This window comes from Oryx dammah, unplaced genomic scaffold (assembly GCF_014754425.2).
Source record: "Oryx dammah isolate SB20612 unplaced genomic scaffold, SCBI_Odam_1.1 HiC_scaffold_4, whole genome shotgun sequence".
NCBI lineage: Eukaryota > Metazoa > Chordata > Mammalia > Artiodactyla > Bovidae > Oryx > Oryx dammah.
This window is the reverse complement of record NW_024070188.1, coordinates 29,919,742-29,933,344: the sequence shown is the minus strand read 5'-3', so window position 1 is coordinate 29,933,344 and position 13,603 is coordinate 29,919,742. Positions and strand designations below refer to the sequence as shown.

General features: G+C 44.9%; 1 protein-coding gene across 2 annotated transcripts in view; it reads left to right on the top strand.

The window, feature by feature from the left end:
- LOC120862538 (sine oculis binding protein homolog) overlaps positions 1–13,104 on the top strand; it is a 164,822-nt gene extending 151,718 nt beyond the window's left edge. For both annotated transcript variants that reach the window (XM_040238559.1, XM_040238558.1), the window contains one exon: positions 11,769–13,104. The gene's annotated coding sequence lies outside the window, so the exon portion shown is untranslated. The remainder of the gene's footprint in view (positions 1–11,768) is intronic.
- The last annotated feature ends 499 nt before the right edge of the window (positions 13,105–13,603 follow it).

The window sequence follows — 13,603 nt, the reverse complement described above, 5'->3', positions numbered from 1 at the left end:
ACTGCAGCATGAAACACTTACCTCATGTTGTGGAACACCCCCACCACCGATACACTGCCTTTTCCAGACTCTCTTGTCAAAGAGATTGTGTTAGCGGCTGAGGGTGGCCGCCGTTCAATCTTCCTTCACCCTCTCCCATACAGAGTTGTTTTGTATTCTTTTGTTGCTGGTTTAAATAAATATACATGGATGTATGTTAAGGCAATGCATTCTGCATGTGTAAACTTTTTTTTTTTTAATGCCTCACAAACATAAAAGGAATCCATTTAAGAGAAACAAATAAATTAGCTTTAAAAGATAAACAATTTAGCCCTGGCATCATTTAACATGGTCTTAGTCTCAAGAAAAATGAGTAAATGCCATCTCAGATGCCAGCTCTAAATACTAACCCCAGAGAGTTCTTCTTCAGATCTGTGGATTTCCACAGCACTCTGCTTGAGGAAAAATCAGGGTGGGGTCAGGATGGGGAATATGAGGCCATCAACAAGGAGGGGAAACACACACACACACACGCAAATTATTTCAAGAGTCATTTAAAAGATTCTAGTGAAAATGACTAGAGCAGAAGCAAAGGACGACAACAACAAACGTTGGAATAAATCTCCTATGCTTTGAAAAGCTCCTGCATGTACTAAACGTTCTTAATTTGGACCCTCGTCAAGTTGCCCGAGATCCCTTAGCTCTGAGCTCCTAGAACCAAGCTGTGGCCATAGGCAAGAATGTGCCTGTGCGATTTTACCCAGTGCACAAGTCTGAATAGGGAGATGGGGACGCGAGAGCAAAGCTGCCTGGCCACGCGGGTGTGGGGTCAGGACTGGGACAATCAAAGCTGCCTCACGCTGCCCGGCCTCATTCCATCCAGAGACTTGGCTGCGATGCTGGTTGTCTCATCATTTCCCCCTTTTGAACCTCTAGTTTGTTGTCTTTCTGTGATAGCAAGCAGTGTTTTGTTTTGGGTAAAAAGGGAAGTAAGAATGTGACAGAAGAACAGAAGGGAGAAACACACTTTATGGACTCGTTTGATATGAAACGTTGACCTCAGGTCCAAAAGATGCAATTAAAGAGTATATCTCTCCCTCATTTGCATGGCTTATTTCCCCAGACGTGTTTTTGGTATTGAAAATGAATGGTGTTCCCATACAACATGTGTCTCAATTTGTAATGATATCCTCCTTGCAGCTGGCTTAGTTCTCCAACTGTTTCTAAAATGTTACTGTCTTAAATTTGAGCCAACCTACAATAACAAATTATCTGGAAGCAACGTGGCTGAGCTGCATTTGGTGAGAGAAGGGGAAACCCTATATTTCATCCTTCAACTCTTGTTTTGGAAATTCAGAACTGTAACATGATCTTTTTCTAAGGAAATCTACACACGCACACTTTTAAAATTGTGCATATTGGGTGTTGTGGGAGCAGGAATGAGCAGGTTTAGGTTTCTCTGCAATGTTCTGCATCCCATCAACAAACCCTTTTGATATTTTAAACCCATATTTAGAGTAATTTCAAGATATTTGGAGCACATGTGGTTAAATGTAAAACTTTGTCATTATGATTTGTTGGATGCTTTTATTTCAAATATTTATAAGCCATTTTTAAGTACTTTATCCAAAAGATTTCTCCTACTAAATAGTATAATTGAGTGGTATCTGAGCATCAACTGAGCATATAGTAGACAGAGGGTGAAGTCACTGCAACACGCATGCACGTTCTTCTTGCTTTTCTGGTTTTGATTCAAATGTCGTTTTTAGTAGATTCAGCTTATTTTTTAACTGTATAAAAAGTCATGAACTGGATTGGTTGTCTCTGATTTTTTTTTTTTAATGACCAAATCCCCCAAAGGTGAAATGTTCAACTTGAATTATGTCGATTCCTACTCCTTTTTTTTATCCTGAGAGTAATTAATAAAACTTTCCGTTAGAGTGTTGGATTGGAATCTGTGCCCACAGGAACTTAAAAGTGTTATATTGTTCCTCTAACATGTCTTAGAGACAGTTTATTGGTGGTTAGATTGAATTCTTTACTGTTCACCCTCAGCCATCAGAAACTGAGACATAGATCCCATCTTTATCATAAGTAGCCTATTTGCGTACTTAATATGAGAAGGGGGGGAGGGGAAGGCCTTTTTCCAAACTTAAAATCCATTTAACCTTCACATGTTATAAATTTCAAACTGACCACAGGCCTCTGGGGCTCACACTCTTTATGGCTGGCAAAATACAACTTTCTGGTAAGAATGGGGAAAAGAAGGCTTTAAAAGGGCTCATAAACTTGCTTGGACATCTACTAGCTCTTACCAAACAGCATTTTCATGAGTTAAGTGTAAATGAGTCAGAAACATATAGATTGAATTTCTTTTAAAATACACATGGGTTTAAAAATTAAGGCCAAAGTGCTTGGCAAAATAAGTTTTGGTTTTAGCCAAACCTCAAATGTTTGAAAAAAATAGTTCTACAATTTGCCAAACCAAAAATATATCCAGGTCCCTCCATTCCTCTCATTTAATTCGATGCCATCATAGGCATGGGACTGAATGTCTATTTTCATATCCACCAGGGTTTGAGCAATGTGAGTCCCAAATACTAAGTGAAAAATTATGAAAAATCTTTTTGTGGAAAAACCTTATGACCTTGAAAATGAAGATGAGCAGTCACTGGTTCAGGGTTCTGATTTTGATAGCCCTTCTCACTGTCTGATCCTCTGATCAACTTGTTCTCTGTCTCAGCTGTGTGTGTGTGTGTGTGTGTGTGTGTGTTTGATGCACAGAATAATAACTTTTTAAAGATCCTGTATTTGAAATGCTTAGTTTTTACTTAATTAATATACCACGATCCACAAAAGTTAATAAACTCTTAATCATATCTGAACAAAGGGAGGCAGTCCCCTTTTACTCATTATGGTTCAAAGTTAGTCTTCATTTATTTCCCTAGAGGGTAAAACTTATCCGTTTTCAATCAACTGTCTTGAATACTGACTCCATGCAGGAGGCGCTGTTAAAGAGAAGAAAGGAAGGAAAGAAGGATGGAGGGAGGGAGGGAGGGAGGAGGGTCGGGGGTGGTGGGGGGGAGAAAGAGAGAAGCCAAGAAGTGGGAGAGGGGTGGCAGGAGTCTTTGACTTGTTTTGAGGAGCCAGTGACCTGAGAGAGACGAGAAATAATCAGGCTCACTGTTACAAGCCTCATGCAGAACCTGCTAATAGGTGTGATGCTGTAGACAGAGGGCCTTGACAAGAGCAGGGACCCAGGCAGTTCGCACTTTGTCGTATCTTAGTACCCAGCTTGGGGCTGGCAGGATGGGCATGTGAACGAGAAGAGAGGGTCAGGAAAGGTGTGGGTAATGGAGTTATCACGGTAGGACTCCATACAGCAGGTGAATTTGGGGTTAGGTTCTAAAACCCAGAAGGGCCGGGAACTGGCAGTCGGGAATCGGGGAATAGGGTAGGCAGTAGGGTGTCAAAAGCCACAGGTGAAGAGAAGAGAAGCCACATGAGGGAGGGCTGTCCCTTCACCCAACTGGAGCAGAGGGCTTGCCTGCAGAGAGGGCAAGGGGGGAGGCCGGACGAGGGCAGGTGGGGATTGGAGCAGGGGGTTGTGGAGCTTGTACTCCGAACATCAGGCAACATCAGGAATGGCTGGAGGTCTGTGTTTGAGGAACATTCCTTTAGCAGCGGTTTGCAGACTGAAAGGAAGCAAGAGAGAGACTGGCATCGCTGAAGCCGATCCCTGCATTCTGATGACAGGCTAATTACCAGCAGTGAATTCTAAACATGGCAGGACGTTCTCGCTGCAGCACGGGAGGGGGGGGGCCCCGGGCGAGCACTGCCACATCCACGTTTTAAGGATGAAAAGCCATCGTAGTGATGCACAGGGAGGATGGACTCTTTTCTTTGAGCCCAGAGTAGGCCTAAAAGGCTTCATGGCACACAGTGGAAGGAAACCTCAAGACGACAGAACATCCCGAAGTTCAGGCAAGGGCATACTGGCCAGGGCCCCAGATTGTCATGGAAATAGGGCTCCACCCTTCTGACCACCCCCCGCCCCCCCCCCCCCCCCCCCCCCCCCCGCCCCGCCCCCGGCGGCTATGATCCTTAGGCTGCTGGGGCAGGGCGTGGTGCAGGCTGTCAGTCACTTCTTGGGTGCTCAAGGAAGACAGTGGCTCACCTAGCAAGGGACATCCCTGGATGGACGCGGAGCCTGGACAGTGGCCATGGTGATGCCCAAAGCTCTGTCTTTGGACTGAAGAGCAGCCACAGGCTTGGGTGGCTTGCTCAAGGTCAGACACTGGGAGAGATGTTCACAGAAGCTGAATCAGATCCCCCCAGGGCCAGCAGGGACTTTTAAAAGAGTTTGGTGACTGTGGGAGATGTCCTTTTATCTTTTTAACTCCCCAGATCAAAGGCCTTCTGAAACTTTTCCTTGTGGTGAAGTGGACTGCCTGTAGTAAAGGGAGGCAGTATCTGGTTTAGGGGTACACACCCATGCCTTGAGGTTGGGCCAGCCTGTGTTCAGATTCCAGCAGAGCAGATGATTGAGGGAGGAAGTGGTTTCTCAGATGAGGAAACCTAGGTAGAGTGTGGTGCATGTGCGGTACCCAGAAAAGCGAGTTCCTGTCTTATTAGAAAAGCTACAATGCCTAGGAGAGGAGCCCAGGGCTGGAATGAGGTCTGCTTGGGTCTGAAACTGGCTATGTTGCTTATTACCAGCTGTGAGTTTGGACAAGTTTTATAACTGTGTTGTGCCTACATCTTTCTCACTAAACAGTTGTAATAACTAATATTTCCTGCGGCCTTTTCAGATGTAAGCAGTGTTCCAGATGTTATATGCCCACAACAACCCTCTGGGGTTTTGTTATTAAACCCATTTTATAGATGAAGAAACTGAGGCACAGAGATGTTAAATATCCTACCCAGAGTCACTAGCCAGTAAATGGCAGTCATGGAATCTGACTGGTAGCCTAGCTTCAGAGTGTCCCTGCAAAACCACTGAGCATGTCTTATATACAAAAAAAATGAAGGTAATAAGCCCCACTTCATAGAGTTATCGGGCTCCAGTGTAAACAACGGAAGTACAATGCCCAGGAGTTTCCTGGCGTATATATAGTAAGTGCTGGTTATAAGAATTGTCGGGGTAATGCTGCAGCCCAGAACTTCCTTCAACATGTCATGGGAGGTCATGAAACACTTCCATGCTACCAACCTCGGAAGTTAGGGCAACTATTCCAGAAATCCTCCTAAGATGTCTGGCTCCACTTTTATAAGCAGAGACTGGGACATGCAGAACACATGCTCGAGGTCACAGAGTGGTGCAGCCAGGATCAGAACCTGAGTCCTCTGCCTTTCCCCTCAGTGGGACACCGGATACAACCTGGGCTGCTTGAGTTACACACCCGGTGCCAAGGACCAGAATCATGCTTTTGCCACCTATGGCATTGCTTCCTCACACCGCAGAGCTGATTTCAGAGAGGAAATAGGTTGTACCTGAGTATCTGGGTGGAAAGGCCGGTGAAAAGCAATTATTAGCCACACACTCCATCTCATTCTCTGTTAGGGAGGAGGCGGCCGGGAATCAGTATGCTTGCTCTTATTTTTCACATGAAGTTTCCTTAAATATGAAGCCCTTCTCTCTTTCTCCTTCTGTCTTTCTGCTAAAGGGCTGGTTGTAAAGAATAAATGAAGTGTCAGACCTCTTTCCCAGACCTAGCCTAAAAATCTTAAAGTCTGTTGATCCATAGACGATAGCTACTTGCCACATAAAGCTGCCTTTTTCTCTCAGTTTCTTTTTTCTTATCTTTTCTTTCTTTCCTTTTTTTTTGTTAAACTTAGACTGCCTACGTTCAGATTATATAAATAAATAACAAACTCAATCTTAGTACAATAAACATCTACTTTTGTGTCCAAGGCAGATTTTTTGGAAGGCGCGTGAGCCAACATCAGCTAGTTTGTGTATTGGCTAGGACTTGAATGAAAATGCAATTATTATTTCTTGTCAAATAATTTCTTGGAGTTCTTGGCTCTAAGGCCCCTGCCAGCTTTGACATCTGCTTGTCAGAGGGAGGAAGGGGAGAGATGAAACCTGGACTAGGGGGCAGCACTCTGAGGGGAGCGTGGACTTCGGGGTTGTAGGAGCTAGACTTCAGATTTGCTCCTTTCTATGCGGTGACCTTGAGCAAGTAAGTTCTTGGCAAAGTTTCCTCATCTGTAAAATGGGGACAGTGATAAATAATTCATTAGCATTATTGTTTCAATAATCAGTGTATAAAATACACTTGTTTTCAAGTGAAATAAATATATAAAAGTGCCTAGTGTGATACTTGACATAAAGTAAGTGCTCCTTAAAATTTGACTCTTTTCTTTGAAAATGCTGTAACTTTCCCAAACTGAACAGGAAGAGCTTGGTCCCAAAAGTCAAGGGGCATAAGGATCGAGGCTTTTCTTCCAAAATTTCTTGCAAAACATTAGCTATATCATGTAATTCTTTGTTTATTTTTCTCTTTCATGAATGGATGTAGCCCCTTGCTCCAGCACATTTGTAAAAATGTGTGCAGTTAGTCATGAATCCCTGCCTGTTTTTAGAGAAGGACCAGAGACAGGGTAATTTGTTTTGCTTAAATTCTCAGGTTTTAGAAAGGACTTGAGGTGGCTAAAGAAGATCCATTGTCCAGGGAGAAGATAAAGGCTTTTGCAGTGCACAGGAGGGGTTCTGCAGCTCAGGGTTCTCTGTCCCCCGGGATCTTTTAGAGGTCAGCAAGAGATAGCTGTGGCCACTTGTGTGAATAAACAAGTTTCTCTGCCCATTTGACTCATAGAACCAGCTAAACAAAGAAAAACAAAACTTAAATTTGTAAAACAAAGAATTAAAGATGGAGTTATCCCAGTTGGGGGTCTTATATGGTTGGAATTTTTGTTGATTAAAGAGTAAAATAAGAGATATTGCTAAGGGAGGAAAATTATTAAAAAGAGAAAATCAAGGCCTTCTGTTTGGTTTAATTTTTTTTTTCTTTTAGATAATGTGAGCCTTAGCTTATCAGAGCTGTGGGGTGGGCAGCTCAGTAGTGATGGAACTTACTGTTGGTCCCACAGCCTTCTCATCATGGGTTATTTCCCAAAGCAGTCATGCTAGAAACAAGAAGCGATGTTTTTAAATTACTTTCATCAATTAGCAAGCAAGCTCTAAGAAAAGAGATGCCACCTACTTTGTAAATTAAAATGGTTTCTAGCTTGGTAAAAGCCATTTCAGAACTCTTCACAAAGCAATAGTGGATGGAGGAGAAAGGGAACCATTTTTTGGCAAAACCTTCCCAAGCTGTAGCCCTGTCCAGGATGGGCTTGGTGTGGAGACCACGATCTGGCGTCACACCCGGGCTTATCAGCCAGTGCAGGCGGCTCTGTTCATTGACCACGGGGCTCTCCCCTTGTGAGCGTCCCAGAATAGCTTCAGCTACCTGAGAGCAGTCCAGTCCTTGGGGACTCATTATTGTCTCAGATAAACAGCATGGCTGAAGCCAGCACGTAATAGCTGTATTTAACTGTGATAAGTGATGGGCCGACGTGCCCGAGTGAGTGGCATCAAGGCAGGGCTGGGATAACTGGACAAAGACAAGCCAGCCTGGCAGTGGGCATCTCTTGCACATCATAGGGTTGATGCCACAGGATTTTGGATTCTGGGGAATATATATGACAGACTCGGAGAGCTTGCATTCTAGAAGACAGGACAGACCTCCAGGATTTTGTTTATGCTAATGACAAAGGTATTTAAGGAATCAAAGAAGAATGAAAATTTGGAAAATGGATTAGATTAATGGAGGCAGGCTTCCTCGTAGAGGTGGAATCTTGTATCACGGAGGGATTATCTTGAAAATACAGAATAAGACACTTTTCATTGGAATACAGAATAAGACATTTTCTGTGGCTATACATTTATACTTGGGAATGTGTAAATTAGAAATTTTCCTTTTAACTGCAACCTGCATCTATCTTGTTTAGTCATTAAGTTGTGTCCGACTCTTTGCTACCCCATGGACTGTAGCCCACCAGGCTCCTCTGTCCATGGGGATTCTCCAGGCAAGAATACTGGAGTGGGTTGCCATTTCCTTCTCCAGGGGATCTTCCTGACCCAGGGATCAAACCCACGTCTTCTGGACTGGCAGACGAATTCATTATCATTGAGCCGATAGTTAGGCTATAAAGGCCAAAGAAGAAAAGGTGAGAGTGACTGTATACTGACAGCATCAACATTAAGATAAGTTATTAACACTCAGGCCTATTTTTGTTTTCTATTGTGCTCTGAAAGTGCTCGTGTGATAAAGGAAAAGTAACTCAGTCGGTCTTAGCAGTGCTGTCCTCATGAAAAGGGAAAGTGTTGGTGGACAGAGGCTCGCTCAGTGCACTTGGCATGCAGTTGTGACTCCACAAAGGAGACACTGAATTTCTCTGGCCAAAGGGGCAGCTGGGCCTGGGGTTCTGAGGGCATCAGCTGTGTGTGCCGGCTGGAGAGCATGCACTGTGGAGCGGTTTTCATACACGGTGCCTGCATGGTCCATGGGATGGGCCGTGCACACGTGTGTGAGAGACTTTCCATGTGGCAGGGCCCTGGGCTGTCCTGCCTTCAGCAAACCCCCAATTCAGAGGAAAACCCAAATGTGAGGCACAAACAGAACTGCTTGCATTAGGAGACACTTCCCTTAGGAGTGTGTGTGTCTGTGTGTGTCTGTGTGTGTGTGAGAGAGAGAGAGAAAGGAGGAGACTTTTTCTAAAACTTAGGACTTTAGGGTAGAGACATTGATAGCCTTTCTTCTACAGTGTGTACTTCCATACTTGATGATGGCTTCGGTCCAAAGATCCTATAAATACAGTCACAGAATATGAGAGATGGAAGATATAATAGAAAATCTCACCCAGGCCTTCATTTCAGAGAGGGAGAATCCAGGCTCAGGGGGTTAAGGAATCAAAGTCACACGGCTGCAGAGGGTTTGTGCTGGACTATAGTCTATGTCTCTGTCTCACTTATTGTAGAACTTTCCCCTTTATTCAAATCAGGAAATTTAGACAGAGAGGACAGATTGTCCCATACGATGCCTCTGCTGGGCAAGGGTTGGCTCGGGCCCTGGAACTTCCTGCCAGGAGCACTTTCTAAAACCCCAAGCTCACTCTCTCCCCACTCTTGAGTTTCACACCTTGCCAGCCAATAGCTCTCAGGAAGGTGACTCCCAAGCTTGGTGCTTCATTTTCACTGATTCCTGTGTCACCAACAGAGGGGCTGCCCTGACCAGCCAGAGCCAGGAGGACACAGGAGGAGGCCTTCAGTTCACCCCCTCCTCAAATACCATCCGCCGAGAGCAACTCGCACTTCGGCAACACCACCATCCTGCCTGGGCGGGTGTCCCAGACTCGGCTCATGCGTGGGGAGAGGGAAGGAAATGGCACAGATATTGCCTTTAGCCATTAAAATAAGCTTGGTGTGAGGAGGCTTTCTGAGCAGCAGGAGTGGGGCTGCAAAAAATAGAGTGCGGTGCAGCTGCACCCTTTAGAACTTTGGGGGAAAACACATATTATTTACCAGACAATAATAGATACCAGCGAATAATAATGATTATTATAGTGTTTGGGATGGCAAACGCTGCAGTTAAGGTTCCAGAATGGCTCTTATTATAATCCCGTTTTCCTGGTCCCTTATGAAAGCCTGCAGATTTTCTCCAAGCAGGCTGTTGCTGTCCGTGTTTGGCCTTTGTCCAAAGGCGATTTCAATATAAGGAGACTTAGTTGAGACATATTCCCCTTTGGAGGCAGTCATGCTCACATTAAAGAAAAAAGCTATATCTTTGAAAAAGCAGTTGTAGCATTCTTGAGTGAGTAATTCAAAATGGTGGTGTTTCCCAGTCACTGGAAGAAAGCATTAAACACCTTTTTTTTTTTCTTCCCTTTTTAAAGAAAGGATTCAGAGGTCCCCTCTGACTATGAGATTTGGTCTCTCTTGGTCCCGAGCCCAGAGGTAGGGATGGCCTTCCTCCCTTCACAGCAAGTTTCTTACTGTGCTTCTTCCACAAAAGTAAACCCTCCCCAGAAAAAGCTATGCTCTGTCCATTTGGATCAGTTTCCAAGTTCTTGTCCCAGTCCTTTGTGACCTCTTATTTGATGGTGGCTCTTAGTGTTTTTGCTTTGGTACCTCTTTTCACCTTTGTCTTAAAGAAAGCAAGAAAGAAAGAGGAAGGAATGAAAGAGAAAGAAGAGAGAGAAAGAATGAGAGGAAAAGAAATTAAAGTGAGCTCTTTATTCTGAGATAAATATCCACATTTCCAAATCTGACCATGCCAAATGAAAAGGTTTCCATGGCCTTGTAATTCCACTCCCATTGCATATTTGTGGTGTTTTGCATTTTCACTTTGGTTATTTAATATACATATTAAATGCACACAGATCTGGTGATTTAATGTGATTTGGGGAACTCAGGCATTTCCTGTCATGCACATTCAGATTTTCAAGTCTTGTTTTTTGGCTGATCATTATTATGGTTACCATTAACACCAGGATTTGGATAGCAGGGTTCAAAGCATGAGCTTGGATGTAGTCCTCCCAGTGGGCATTTTGACCTTTTCACACTAGCGCTAAATTCATGCTGCAGACACTCTGAGCACGTTTCCAGGTCTCTTTGAGGCCTCTATTTCTTCGTCTATAAAATGAGGAAATTGTGTATATTATCTCTGGGGTCCCTTCAAGTTCTCCATTCTATCACCTGAAATTATTTGTTCATTGTTCTAGGAATAATCTCAACAGTTGTAAAGATGTTTACGAGCCCTCTGCTACCACGTCATGTTAGCCAAATTCTACCCATTCACATTTCTGACATCTCCATTTACGGGCAGGGGGGAAGAAAGTACTGTTTGGGGACATGGGGGACAAGAGTTGTTTGACTCCCATTCATTTGACAAATGTGTGTTGAACTGAACACATTTGTCCCTGCGTGTAGGGATGTGAGCAAAACAGACACTACTCCACACCTCAGGGACTTCACAGTTTGGTTGGCCAACTTCTAAATGGCTGCTTCCTAGGGGTGATGGCCGAGTGTCTTCAGGAGGTTGTATTTTAAGCCAAGAAACTGGTAGCAAATGAAATAAGCCAGTAAAGATAGAGAGGCAGAGCCTGACATCTGTGGTGGAAATTGGGATGGGCGTTCCCCACTTTCCTGGCGACCCGTCCTTCATACCTGCTACACTGGGAGGAGTCCCGCGCTGGGTTTGGACATGAAGGGATGTGAGTGGCTCACCTTTCAGGCTGACCCACATGCTAAAACGTTCATCTCATGGTCTTGCTCCTTTGCAGCAAACCTCGGGGCTGTTACATGCGGTACGGGGGTGAGGTCTGCAGCTCCAAGTCCCCTAACGAACTTGCCTGTCTTTGGGGGTGCCCTTGAGCAGCTCCAAAGACCTCCTGACAGTTAAGGGTGCACTAAAGTGAAGAGCGAAAGCTGCCGGGTCGCAAAGGATGCCGCTCTGGTCTTTGGGCGAGGGCGTGGTGCGCCATGCTCATTATGGTATTCCAAAAAGCGACTCGAGTTTCATTTCCTCACACAAAGCTGGCAGGGCTGACCCTGCGCAGAACCGTGAATGAAGTCGTGTGGAAACCAGGCTGTGCCGCCCCGTGGTGGGGCCTCCTCTCCAGTCTGACCTGCCGGCTGGAGAGCGCGCTGCTCTGACTCATGCCGGGGTTCTCCCCAGCCTGGGGGTGGGGGGCAGTTTGGTCCAGTGGATTCTAACAAACCCCTTCTCCTCTATTTCTAGGAACGCGCACTCACAGGGTAACTTGCATGGAGAGAGGGCGCAGAGCAAACCATATCTCGCCATCCAATGACACCAGCTGGTCCGCTCACCACCCCCTCTGGCTAAAACTCAAGCAAATAAAGCCGCTTCCTGTCATTAAGCATCTCAGAGGAAGCAGCACTCCCTCAGTGGCCTCTAGCCCAGAGAAGCCAGCACGTCTTGGACCCACCAAGCGGGCCCAGCCTTCCTGCCGCCACCATCTCTGCTTCTCCCCAGAGGAACTTAGGGATTTTGCCCCTGGTTTAAAAAAAAAAAAAAAAAAAACCAACAACAAAACACCAACAAGCCACAAGGACCAATGTAGGTATTCTCCCCGCCCCATCTTCCAAGGCTCAGAGGGTGAGGCTGGAAGACGATCCGAATTTGAAAACAAAAATCTTTTTTTAATCTTTTTAAAAACTGCTGTGGTTTTGCTGCTACACGAAGAGTTGCGATTTGCATTGTACGGTTTTGGACCTATACTGTTCACGTTTTGACGGCGGAGAGGGATCGTACTGGAGTCCCAACGCTTCCAGATTCATCTCTGTCCTGCCCAGGATGCACTTTTAAATGAAGAGTTAGAATATTTTATTGGCTAATATACTTTTCTTGTTATTTTTACAAAGGCCACCTTTATCCTTTTTAATGCCATATTTTCAGTGTTACACTTTTATGGCTTTTAATTTTCGATTTGACAGATGTAAGAAGCAGCATGAATAGTTTATACTGTGGTTTTTCAGAGACTGAATGCCAAGAGAACTCGGTAAATGTTTATTCTTCTCAGCTTTCTCTTTAAATTCCCCTAAATAGCGCCCCATTTGGGAACAGAGCAAGAGTGTTGAACTGAAGACCAAAATGCCCTGAAGGTGTAAAATAATCCGAGGGGGAATATTTGCTGGGCGTCACGAAAGACTTGGATGAAATTTCAACCCTGATGGTTTTCGGTGATCCAGGAAGTCAGTGAAGCAATCTCTCTATACGCAGAGCCCTTTCATGATAATTAGAATGGTATGGACAAACCAATGAAAACAGGAGGAAAAGTGAGAAAGCTCACCCATGATTCTGTTTCACTGTTTGCTTTCTCCTGTCATGGTTAAGAGAAATGTGCAATTCGATCCTCAATCAGTGGGTGGAGGATAACAGGGTAGATTTTCTTGTGTGCACTTGTACAGTTGTAGCTGGGAGTCCAGAAGTCCTCTAGAGCATGTGTACTGGCACTGAGTTGGTGAGACAGTTGTGGAGTATCCCATTCTGATGAGTACAGAAAAAAAAAGAAAAAATAAGAAAAAAACAAAAAAAGAAGAAAACAAAAAAAAAAGAAAAAAAATCAAATCACCTTGTGATTCAGTGTATCTGTTTACTAACTCCAGTAAAGCAATTGTTCCCTCTGGAGGGGTCCAGGTGCCCCTGCCCACAGGCCACTGAGCTGGCAGCAGGAGGGGGCGGGCGAGGCCAGGACGGTGTCACGCTGGCCCTGAAGCACCACGGGGCCGTGGATGCGGTGTACATACTGTATTTCTATATCCTCCTTTGTACAGAGTCACTTAACAAGTCAAGCTACTGTCTTACAGGTGCTCCTTATTTATTAGAGCTGTGAGAGCTTGGGGGGACACACCTGGCGAGCGAGCTCGCTTTTTAAAAATGAAATGTGGGGGGGCAGGGGAAGGGGGTGGGAGGGAGGGGAAGCTCGCAAGCCCAGGGAGAGATTTATAAAAGTGAACAAAAGGAAAACTTCCAGCCACCGATTAAACCAACCAACCGACCCCAACACCAAACCCACCCATGCAGGACGCAGCAGCCCCACCTCTGGGCATCCC